Source organism: Haematobia irritans, chromosome 1, assembly GCF_050003625.1.
Source record: "Haematobia irritans isolate KBUSLIRL chromosome 1, ASM5000362v1, whole genome shotgun sequence".
NCBI lineage: Eukaryota > Metazoa > Arthropoda > Insecta > Diptera > Muscidae > Haematobia > Haematobia irritans.
Genome location: NC_134397.1, coordinates 117,169,942 through 117,181,988, shown reverse-complemented (window position 1 = coordinate 117,181,988; position 12,047 = coordinate 117,169,942). Strand labels below are relative to the sequence as shown.

General features: G+C 34.5%; 1 long non-coding RNA gene across 1 annotated transcript in view; it reads left to right on the top strand.

Moving 5' to 3' along the window:
• LOC142241568 (uncharacterized) overlaps positions 1 to 7,352 on the top strand; it is a 337,909-nt gene extending 330,557 nt beyond the window's left edge. Inside the window, exon 4 of the long non-coding RNA XR_012723699.1 lies at positions 6,449 to 7,352. This is a non-coding gene — a long non-coding RNA (uncharacterized LOC142241568). The remainder of the gene's footprint in view (positions 1 to 6,448) is intronic.
• The last annotated feature ends 4,695 nt before the right edge of the window (positions 7,353 to 12,047 follow it).

The window sequence follows — 12,047 nt, the reverse complement described above, 5'->3', positions numbered from 1 at the left end:
TTATGTTTCAGTTAAAATTTCCTCAATATGATTAATTATTACGCCCACCACCATAAACAGAAATAATTTGCCTAAAATATTAACTTTAGGATCACAAAGACCTATGATGAATTTAGTTTTTATCGGTTCATTTTTCGGTCAAGCCTCCTGAATTCTTTAGGGTTTAGCAGGCGCACTGGCAATTCAAGTTGCTCGAAAGGAAAAGTGAAATTTCATAATTTTACTTCTCGTTCTCACACTCACTAAAGCCAATTTAACTTTATTTTAATTCATGGAATTATTATGTTTGAAGAAGGGAGCCACCGTGGTGCAATGGTTAGCATGCCCGCCTGGCATACACAAGGTCGTGGGTTCGATTCCTGCTACGACCGAACACCAAAAAGTTTTTCAGCGGTGGATTATCCCACCTCAGTAATGCTGGTGACATTTCTGAGGGTTTCAAAGCTTCTCTAAGTGGTTTCACTGGAATGTGGAACGCCGTTCGGACTCGGCTATAAAAAGGAGGTCCCTTGTCATTGAGCTTAACATGGAATCGGGCAGCACTCAGTGATAAGAGAGAAGTTCACCACTGTGTTATCACAATGGACTGAATAGTCTAAGTGAGCCTGATACATCGGGCTGCCACATAACCTAACCTAACCTAACCTATGTTTGAAGAAATTTTCCTTTACCTAAACCATTGCACCACGGGAGCCACCGTGGTGCAATGGTTAGCATGCACCACGCCTTGCATACACAAGGTCGTGGGTTCGATTCCTGCTTCGACCGAACACCAAAAAATTTTTCAGCGGTGGATTATCCCACCTCAGTAATGCTGGTGACATTTCTGAGGGTTTCAAAGCTTATCTAAGTGGTTTAACAGCAATGTGTATAAAAAGGAGGTCCCTTGTCATTGAGCTTAACTTGGAATCGGGCAGCACTCTGTGATAAAAGAGAAGTTGACCAATGTGATATCAAAATGGACTGAATAGTCTAAGTTAGCCTGATACATCGGGCTGCCACCTAACCTAACCTAACCTAATAATATTTTGCGTACGATAGTTAAACGAACTGAAACCGGGGGGAAATATATACACAAATGAAGCGTAAAGATTTGCCTTTAAATTTGTATATTTTATTAAAAATGAGCCCATCTTGAACTTCCTATGGCACTAAAGACATTCTTGCAATTTTGAACTCCATTTTTTTCCTGTAAACTACAACATTTTCTTTAACAAGTGAAAAAAATTAATTATGTGTAATAAATTTTCTTGAATTTGCCGAAAAATATTTACATATTTTTTTGATATCGGCGTGATATAATCGTCTGTAGTACTGTTTAGTTAAAATTTTCTAAAATAATCAAAACTTTCTCAAATTAACCAAAATTTTTCTTCCTGGTGGCTTAACGTTTTTTATACCCTGCGCCACACTGTGGAACAGGGTATTATAAGTTAGTGCATATGTTTGCAACACCCAGAAGGAGACGAGACAGACATATGGTGTCTTTGGCAATATTGTTCGGGGTCGGCCCCTGAGTCGATCTAGCCATGTCCATCTGTCCGTCTGTCTGTGAACAGAATTTTGTAATCAAAGTCTAGGTCGCAATTTAAGCCCACTCGACTTCAAATTTGGCACAAGTATGCATTATGAGTCAGAATAGAACCCTATTGATTTTGGAAGAAATCGTTTAAGTTTTAGATATAGCTCCCATATATATCTTTCGCCCGATATCTACTAATAGGGCCCCAGAAGACAGAATTTCAGCCTAATTGACTTTAAATTTTGCACAAGAAGTGCAATTGATAGTGTCGTAAAGTGTGCCGAATTTGGTTGAAATCGGTTCAGATTTAGATATAGCTCCCATATATATCTTTCGACCGATATGCTAAGTGCATATGTGGATATGGCCGCAGAAGCCAGAGTTTTGCCCTAATTTACTTTAAATTTTTTGGAAGTAGACTTAATAATGTTGCTATGTGTGTCAAATTTGGTTGAAATCGGCTCAGATTTATATATAGCTACCATATATATCTTTCCCCCGATTTTCATTCATATGACAATGCTACCATTACACCACGGTGGCTTCCATATATATGTGTTTCTTATTTCGGCAAAAATGGCCAAAATACCCAAATTTTCCTTGTAAAATCGCCGCTGCTAAGTCGAAAACGTGTAAAAATAACTTTAATTTTCCTATACTTGTAATACTTAGCTATTGACCGATAAATCATAAATACACTTTTGCAAAGTTGCCTGAAAATTGCTTCAGATTTAAATGTTTTCCATATTTGTATACCCACCACCATAGAATGGTGACGGGGGTATAATAAGTTTGTCATTCCGTTTGTAACACATCGAAATATCGATTTCCGACTATATTATATATATTCTTGATCAGGGAGAAATTCTAAGACGATATAACGATGTCCGTCTGTCCGTCTGTCTGTCTGTTGTAATCACGCTACAGTCTTCAATAATGAAGCAATCGTACTGAAATTTTGCACAAACTCGTCTTTTGTCTGCAGGCAAGTCCAGTTCGAAGATGGGCTATATCGGTCCAGGTTTTGATATAGTCCCCATATAAACCGATCTCCCGATTTGGGGTCTTGGGCTTATAGAAATCGTAGTTTTCATCCAATTTGCCTGAAAATTGAAACCTAGAGGTATTTTATGACCATAAAGAGGTGTGCCAAAAATGGCCAAAAAAAATGCCAAAAAAAATTATCGGTCCATGTTTTGGTATAGCCCCCATATAGACCGATCTCCCGATTTTACTTCTTGGGCTTATAGAAACCGAAGGTTTTATTCAATTTACCTGAAATTGGAAATCTAGAGGTATTGTAGGACCACAAATACGTGTGCCAAAAATTGTGAGTATCGGTTCATGTTTTGGTATGGTCCCCATATAAAACGACCTCCCGATTTGGAGTCTTGGGCTTATAGAAATCGTAGTTTTTATCCAATTTGTCTGAAATTGGAAATCTAGAGGTATTTTAGGATCATAAAGAGGTGTGCCGAAAATGGTGAGTATCGGTCGATATTTTGGTATAGCCCCCATATAGACCGATTTCAAGATTTTACTTCTTGGGCTTCTAGAAACCGTAGTTTTTATCTGATTTGCCTGAAATTGTAAATATTCTGGTATTTTAAGCTCACAAAAACGTGTATCGGATTAAGTTTTTATGGATCCATATGGTAATGCCTCCATATAGACCGACTTCACTTCTTGAGGGTGTAGAAGGCGCACTGATCATGAAAATTGCTTGAAACTCAATGTAAAATTTCCAGATTTTACTTCTACAGATTTAAGATTTCAAATCAAGACGTTATTTTATAATTTTCTTGCACACTTACAAGAGATGTTAATGATTCCTTTAAAACTCAAACAAAAATGGTTCTTACAAATCCAGAATCTGATATAGTCCTCATAGGTGAAATCTTTAAATTTATCTTCGGGAATATCCTCAAGTCCTCAAGCCCTCCTGAAATTTCAAAGGAAACCCTAATATTTGGTTCATGGTGGTGGGTATTTAAGATTCGGCCCGGCCGAACTTAGTGCTGTATATACTTGTTTTTACTAACATTGTGTTCCACCCCAGGGGATTAGACTGAAATTTTAATTCTACAGTTTTTTGGAAGTCTAACAAATTTTGTCCAGCTCCAGTCAGATTTAAATGCATTTATAGGGAATCTTTATATATAGCACTAGGGGTTTCTTTTCCCGGACATTTTCCATTCCCGGGAAAACGGGATTTTTTTCGAATTTTCTAAGGTCTAAGGGAAACCTGCTTTGATGTGGTATACATATAGACATTTGAATAATTTTGAAATCGCCTAAAGCTAAGGTTATAAGGCTCTGTCTGGACAATTCACAATATATATTATGTTGATATCTTACATCAGCCATAAATCATACTAAAATACGAAATATTTTGTAACAAAAAAAATTTTACAATTGTTAAAAGACAGTCTGTATAGTCGGAATAGTTTTCGGAAGAATACTATTAATATTGTGGGATTTTTTGTAACATTAAAAAGTTGGGTGAAAATGAAAGATACTTATTTCGATTTCACCGGTCAAAATTCCCAAAAGGGAAACATTATCATGAAATACCTCATTCACATTACACTTCCAAAATCTTTACGTTAACTAGATTTCAACTGTCATTTGCCTTTTAAATAAGGGATTTAAAGTCCACTTTTAATAGATTTCGAGCCTAATGTGTACGAGGTATAAATTTGAAATTAAAGCTACAATCTCAGTAAAGGTTGGAATTTTCATATTTCATAAAAAATCCTTGCAATAATTATGAAATTATGCAATTATCCAATTTCAAACGTGAGATACATAAGGTAAAAAATCCCGTTGTTTATAAAGGTTTACTCAGTCTGGGCTAGAACCCACGGCTATGTATGTTATGTTCCAACTACTACTACTTGGTACCCTATTCATTTACATTACACTTCCAAAATCCACTTTAACTAGATTTCAACTTCATTTGCCATATAAAACCCTCTAATATATATTAAATTTTGTAAGGAAAATTTCCCGGGAATTCCCGCACTTCATTCCCGGGAAAGCAGGAGCGAGAAACTAGCAAATTCCCGGGATCCCGTTCCCGGAAAAACCCCTATATAGCACCCAACACATTTGACGGATTTGATATGGCGAAAATGAGGATCTACAAAGTCGGCACCGCCCGACTTTAGACTTTCCTAACTTGTTTTCAATGCATTCAAATAAGGCAGGTAAAAATATACAGAATTTAGATTTCAAATCAAGACGTTTTTTCGTCGTTCTCTTGTACGCTTAAACAAGATGTATATACCGAAAGAAAAGTAAACTGTTTTATAGGAAGAATGAAACAATTCGTGCGAAAGTTGAACTAAATTATACTCCACATTTTGCGATTTCCACAAAGCGTTAATAAAACCAGAAAAATTTAATGCCCTGTTGTACTTGTTAACTGCAGTTCACGAAATTACACCCTCATTTTAATATTTTTGGGAACCGCACGAAAATCTTTTTTAGTTTATATTGAACTTATGTGTACGATCATTGAACTTTATTTCCACGAGTAGAACGATTTCTTTAAATCAAAAAAGCGTTTCTTTACTTTAAGGAAATTTTCCTTTAGTTCAAAGACATGTTACTTTAACGGAGGGATGCTAATTTAAAAAATTTGTGTTCTAAATTGTATGAAAAAATTTTTTGAAGCAAAGATTATAAACTTTATTTTAATTTAAATTTCATTGTTTTAAAGAAATTTGTTCTTAATATTTTGTAAATTGCGCATTCTAAAATTTAGGTTGCGTAATCTTTAATGTCACGTAAAGAATTTTTTCGCTGTACTTAAAAAAGTAAGATTTAATTAAACTGTGAACAATTTCGAAAACCATTATATTTGAGGAAATTATTATATTTGATTCATGGTGGTGATTTATGGTAAAGGATTCGGATCTAACGAACTTTCGGCTATTTACGAATGTGGTTTCTTTTCTTTAGTTGCATGGAATCAAAAAAAAAAAAATAAAATAAAATAACAAATCATATACAAATTTAGGACAATTTTTTTCTAAATTCAAATTTCGATGAAGAGTACCCCCATTGCGGCAGATCATGAAAGGCAACTGGCAAACAAATGGTTGTATATCACCCCTAATTGACTTATCTGATCGGTTTCTTGTGGTACGATTGCCACATGTCTAGTTTTTCCGAAAAGTGGAAATGCTTCGCGCGCGATTCGTTTGCTCAAAATAAAACAGGTTTCTGAGAATATGGTCACACTAGGCAAATATTTGATCAAAACGAAAGTCAAATTTTTTTCAGGAGCATTTTCGAAATATCTGGATATATAAAATTCCCATCGTGATTTTATTCCAAAGTAGAGGAAGTGTACTTACTAAAATACAAAAATATTTTTTTATTTGTATTCCAACACAGCTATATTCAAGACATTTTGCTGCAAGCAAACACATGTTTAGAAACTGAAATTAACTATTTTGCACAAACAATTTTTTGTTTAAACAAATTCTGAAATATATACTTCAAGCAAAATGCGTTTGCGAGTATATGTGACAGAGGCGATGTTTTTAAGGCGTATCTGAATATGGCAATTTCTGGTCCTTGGAGAACCCTCCTCGTATATTTTATCAAATTTGTAATTTCATTTACTACATTTTGATCATGTAATACATGATCAAAATGACTTTCATCATTACGGTGGCTGTGGTGTTTTTTGCTGATGTAGCACTGTTCTCTTGTGTTTCTGATTATTTTTGGCAATTTAATAAAATGTAAATGAATTTATGTTTGTGTGAAACGGTTTTTTATTATAAATAAACAAACATTTTATTTTATTTTGCTTATTAAATGGCTTTTTGATGATGATGTTGTTGTTGTTGCTGTTTTTGTATTATTTTAATTGAGTTTATTCCCTGTGTTTTATTTTTACTCTTCTCTTAGCTATACCAACCCACCAATTTGAAGTAGTGCGTTTGCCACGGAGCGATCTTCATGATGACATCTATAACGGATAATACGGAAAACTACAAATAGTATGTATGAGGCCACCGTGGGCGCATATGGATTTCAGCATACATTCTGGCATGGTCATAAATCCATAAAAACAAATAAAACTTCCGTCAGTAACAAGTGGACTTTAGCATTTATTATCTCTGCTGTAGTTTTTGTCACTACGACAGCCCCCCACCCTACGACTCGTTCATTTATGACGCGAGGCGGTGGGCTTCACTTTTGGTGGAAAATCAAAGCGTAAAGGTGTTAAGTATTAAAATTTACTCCGGCGTTTAACCACAATACTCGCATATATATACACGGTACTATTGTCTCATTCATATCCATCCAATGGCTGACTTACGACTGCTGGGTAATAAACCAAAGTGTGGCAAAGTGTTTAATTTGTTATTTATGAGCAATTAATTTTAAATAAGCGACCATTAAATGCACCCAATGTTTTGGCCAGACACACACACACACACGCACTCATACACACTCACACACAAGGAGGATGTTTTAGATCGATCTATAATGAATGAATGAATGACTGTTGGTGGTGGCCATTGTTGGATGGATGCACTGCCAGTGACAGTGATATAAAGTGCAGGTTGTCGCTTTTGGTTTTTTACGATCTTAACCCCCATTAAGTGTCATTGTCCTGGGGTCATTAAATAATCTGCCTTCATAAATGATAAAAATGTAATGATATTAAATTTAAGTAGGATCATACCATTCATGTTCCTCTTTTCTGGATTTTCCGTAATTTGATATCGATGTTAACACCAATTTTATATTTAAAAAGAAATGGAATATAGTACTCAATAAAAAGCAATAATGTTTTGGTATTTAATGTTATGGAACAAATGAATTTTAATTTTTGAGGTAAGTATATAGGCCCTACTACATCAATATTTTGTAATTTATGTATCAAATAATGTGAATCTCTGTAGAAAATAGAATTTTACTTTAAAAAGCCAGCAAAAAGAAGCCAAATTTGTTATATCCGATTTAACTTTATTTTAGTTCATAAAAATTTGTTTAAATTCGGCTAAATTAAATTTTGCCAAATGTGAGTAAATTTTTCTTATTTTGATTATTTTTTGCAAACTTTAATTACGTGAATCAAAAATGAGAAAAAAAAAATGAAGTACACGATTTTACTTAATTTGAATATAGTTTATATTCTTCTAAAATGGGTGAAGTTTATATACACAAAAAAATATTTTTTTTCTTCAATCACGAAATTCAATTAATTTTTAATTGAAATGTCTTCGATCCCAGAAATGAGAGAATCAGTCACCTAAGTCAATTAAAACAAGTATAAACGGCCGTAAGTTCGGCCAGGCCGAAGCTTATGTACCCTCCACCATGGATTGCGTAGAAACTTCTACTGAAGACTGTCATCCACAATCGAATTACTTGGGATGCGGTAACACTTGCCGATGGCAAGGTATCTTAAGACTTCCTAACATCGTCTTCTAAATTACAAGGTAGTCCATACGTAGTATATATTAAACTAAAAAAGGCCGATTAAATACGTATATAATTAAGTTTAAAGTTTCTATGGAAATAAAATTTTGACAGCATTTTCTATAGAAGTAAAATTTGGAAAAAATTTTCAATAGAAATAAAATTTGGACAAAAATTGTCTATAGAAATAAAATTTTTACAAAATTTTCTATAGAAATAAAATTTTGAAAAATTTTCTATAGAAATAACATTTTGACAATGTTTTCCATAAAAATAAAATTTTGGTAGATTATTTTTGGCTCGAGTGGCAACCATGAATATGAACCGATATGGACCAATGGATCGGCTATATATAACTATAGACCGATATGGCCCAATTTTGGAATGGATATTAGCGGCCTTATACTAACACCACGTTGCAAATTTCAACCGGATCGGATGATTTTGCTCCTCCAAGAGGCTCCGGAGATCAAATCTGGGGAACGGTTTATATGGGGACTATATATAATTATGGACCGATATGGACCAATTCTTGTGTGTTTGTTAGAGACGACATTCTAACACCAAGTTCAAAATTTCAACCGGATCGGATGAATTTTGCTCCTCCAAGAGGCTCCGGAAGACAAATCTGGGAATCGATTTATATGGGGGCTATATATAATTATGGACCGATGTGGACCAATTTTTGCACGGTTGTTAGAGAACATATACCAATACCATGTACCAAATTTCAGCCGGATCGGATGAAATTTGCTTCTCTTAGAGGCTCCGCAAACCAAATCGGGGGATCGGTTTATATGGGGGCTATATATAATTATGGACCGATGTGGACCAATTTTTGCATGGTCATTAGCATATAGAACATATACCAACACCATGTACTAAATTTCAGCCGTATCGGATGAAATTTGCTTCTCTTAGAGCGATCGCAAGCCAAATTTGGGGGTCCGTTTATATGGGGGCTATACGTAAAAGTGGACCGATATGGACCAATTTTTGCATGGTTGTTAGAGACCATATACTAACACCATGTACCAAATTTAAGCCGGATCGGATGAAACTTGCTTCTCTTAGAGCGATCGCAAGCCAAATTTGGGGGTCCGTTTATATGGGGGCTATACGTAAAAGTGGACCGATATGGACCAATTTTTGCATGGTTGTTAGAGACTATATACTAACACCATGTACCAAATTTAAGCCGGATCGGATGAAATTTGCTTCTCTTAGAGGGTCTGCAAGCCAAATTTGGGGGTCCGTTTATATGGGGGCTATACGTAAAAGTGGACCGATATGGCCCATTTGCAATACCATCCGACCTACATCAATAACAACTACTTGTGCCAAGTTTCAAGTCTGTAGCTTGTTTCGTTCGGAAGTTAGCGTGATTTCAACAGACGGACGAACGGACGGACGGACGGACATGCTCAGATCGACTCAGAATTTCACCACGACCCAGAATATATATATACTTTATGGGGTCTTAGAGCAATATTTCGATGTGTTACAAACGGAATGACAAAGTTAATATACCCCCCATCCTATGGTGGAGGGTATAAAAATTAATTGTACCAGCTAAAAAATAAATTGATACAATTAATTTTTGTGATTGATTTTTATTTTAATTAAAAAATTTGTTGAACCAATTAAATTTGTAATTGAATATTTTTTTTGTAAATTTTGTTCATAGGTTTCTCAAATGAGTAAGTTTTTCTTAAATTAGCGCTAAAGCCAATTAATTTTTTAATTGACTTTGGTGACTGATACTCTCATTTCTGGGATCGAAGACATTTCAACTAAAAATTAATTGGATCAATTAATTTCGTGATTGAAGAAAAAAATATTTTTTGTGTATATAAACTTCACCCATTTTAGAAGAATGTAAACTATATTCAAATTAAGTAAAATCGTGTTCTTCATTTTTTTCTCATTTTTAATTCACGTAATTAAAGGAAGTTCTTTAATCCAACTTTTTATACCCTCCACCATAGGATGGGGGTATATTAACTTTGTCATTCCGTTTGTAACACATCGAAATATTGCTCTAAGACCCCATAAAGTATATATATTCTGGGTCGTGGTGAAATTCTGAGTCGATCTAAGCATGTCCGTCCGTCCGTCCGTCTGTCCGTCTGTCCGTCTGTCCGTCTGTCCGGCTGTCCGTCCGTCTGTGGAAATCACGCTAACTTCCGAACGAAACAAGCTATCGACTTGAAACTTGGCACAAGTAGTTGTTATTGATGTAGGTCGGATGGTATTGAAAATGGGCCATATCGGACCACGTTTACGTATAGCCCCCATATAAACCGATCCCCAAATTTGGCTTGGGGAGCCTCCCGGAGCAGCAAAATTCATCCGATCCGGTTGAAATTTGGTACGTGGTCTTAGTATACGGTCTCTAACAACCATGCAAAAATTGGTCCATATCGGTCCATAATTATATATAGCCCCCATATAAACCGATCCCCAGATTTGACTTCCGGAGCCTCTTGGACGGGCAAAATTCATCCGATCCGATTGAAATTTGGTACCTGGTGTAAGTATATGGTCTCTAACAACCATGCAAAAATTGGTCCATATCGGTCCATAATTATATATAGCCCCCATATAAACCGATCCCCAGATTTGACCTCCGGAGACTTTTGGAGGGGCAAAATTCATCCGATCCGGTTGAAATTTGGTACCTGATGTTAGTATACGGCCTCTAACTACCATGCAAAAATTGGTCCATATCGGTCCATAATTATATATAGCTCCCATATAAACCGATCCCCAGATTTGACCACCGGAGCCTCTTGGAGGAGCAAAATTCATCCGATCCGGTTGAAATTTAGTACATGGTCTTAGTATACGGTTTTTAACAACCATGCAAAAATTGGTCCATATCGGTCCATAATTATATATATCCCCTATATAAACCGATCCCCAGATTTGACCTCCGGAGCCTCTTGGAAGAGCAAAATTCATCCGATCCAGTTGAAATTTGGTACATGGTGTTAGTATATGGTCTCTAACAACCATGCAAAAATTGGTCCATATCGGTCCATAATTATATATAGTTCCCATATAAACCGTCCCCAGATTTGACGTCCGGAACCTCTTGGAGGAGCAAAAGTCATCCGATACGGTTGAAATTTGGTACATTTTGTCAATATATGGCCTGTAACAGCCATGTAAAAATTGGTCCATATCGGTCTTTAGTTATATATAGCCGATGACTTATTACACAAAAATTGGTCCATATCGCCAAAAATAATCTACCAAAACTTTATTTCCATAGAAAATTTTGTCAAATTTTATTACTATAGAAAGTTTTGTCAAAATTTCATTTCTATAGAAAGTTTTGTCAAAAGTTTATTTCTATACAAATGTTTGTCAAAATTTTATTTCCATAGAAAATTTTGTCAAAATTTTATTTCTATAGAAAATTTTGTAATCTACCAAAACTTTATTTCCATAGAAAATTTTGTCAAATTTTATTACTATAGAAAGTTTTGTTAAAATTTCATTTCTATAGAAAGTTTTGTCAAAAGTTTATTTCTATAGAAATGTTTGTCAAAATTTTATTTCTATAGAAAATTTTGTAAAAAAAATATTTCTGTAGAAAATTTTGTAAACATTTTATTTCTATACAAAATTTTGTCAAAATTTTATTTCTATACAAAATTTTGTCAACATTTTATTTCTATAGAAATTTTTGTCAAAATTGTATTGCTATAGAAAATTTTGTCAACATTTTACTTCCATAGAAAATTTTGTCAACATTTTATTTCTATAGAAAATTTTGTCAAGTTTTTATTTCTATAGAAAATTTTGTCAAATTTTTATTTCTATAGAAAATTTTGTCAAAATTTTATTTCTATAGAAATTTTTGTCAAGGTTTCATTTCTATAGAAAATTTTGTCAAAATTTTATTTCTATGGAAAATTTTGTCAAACTAGATTATATACGTATTTAATCTGCCTTTTTTTGTTTAATATATACCCCGTATGGGCTAACTTACAATTTAGAAGACAGTGTTAAAAAGTTTTACGATACCTTGCCATCGGCAAGTGTTATCGCAACCCAAGTAATTCGA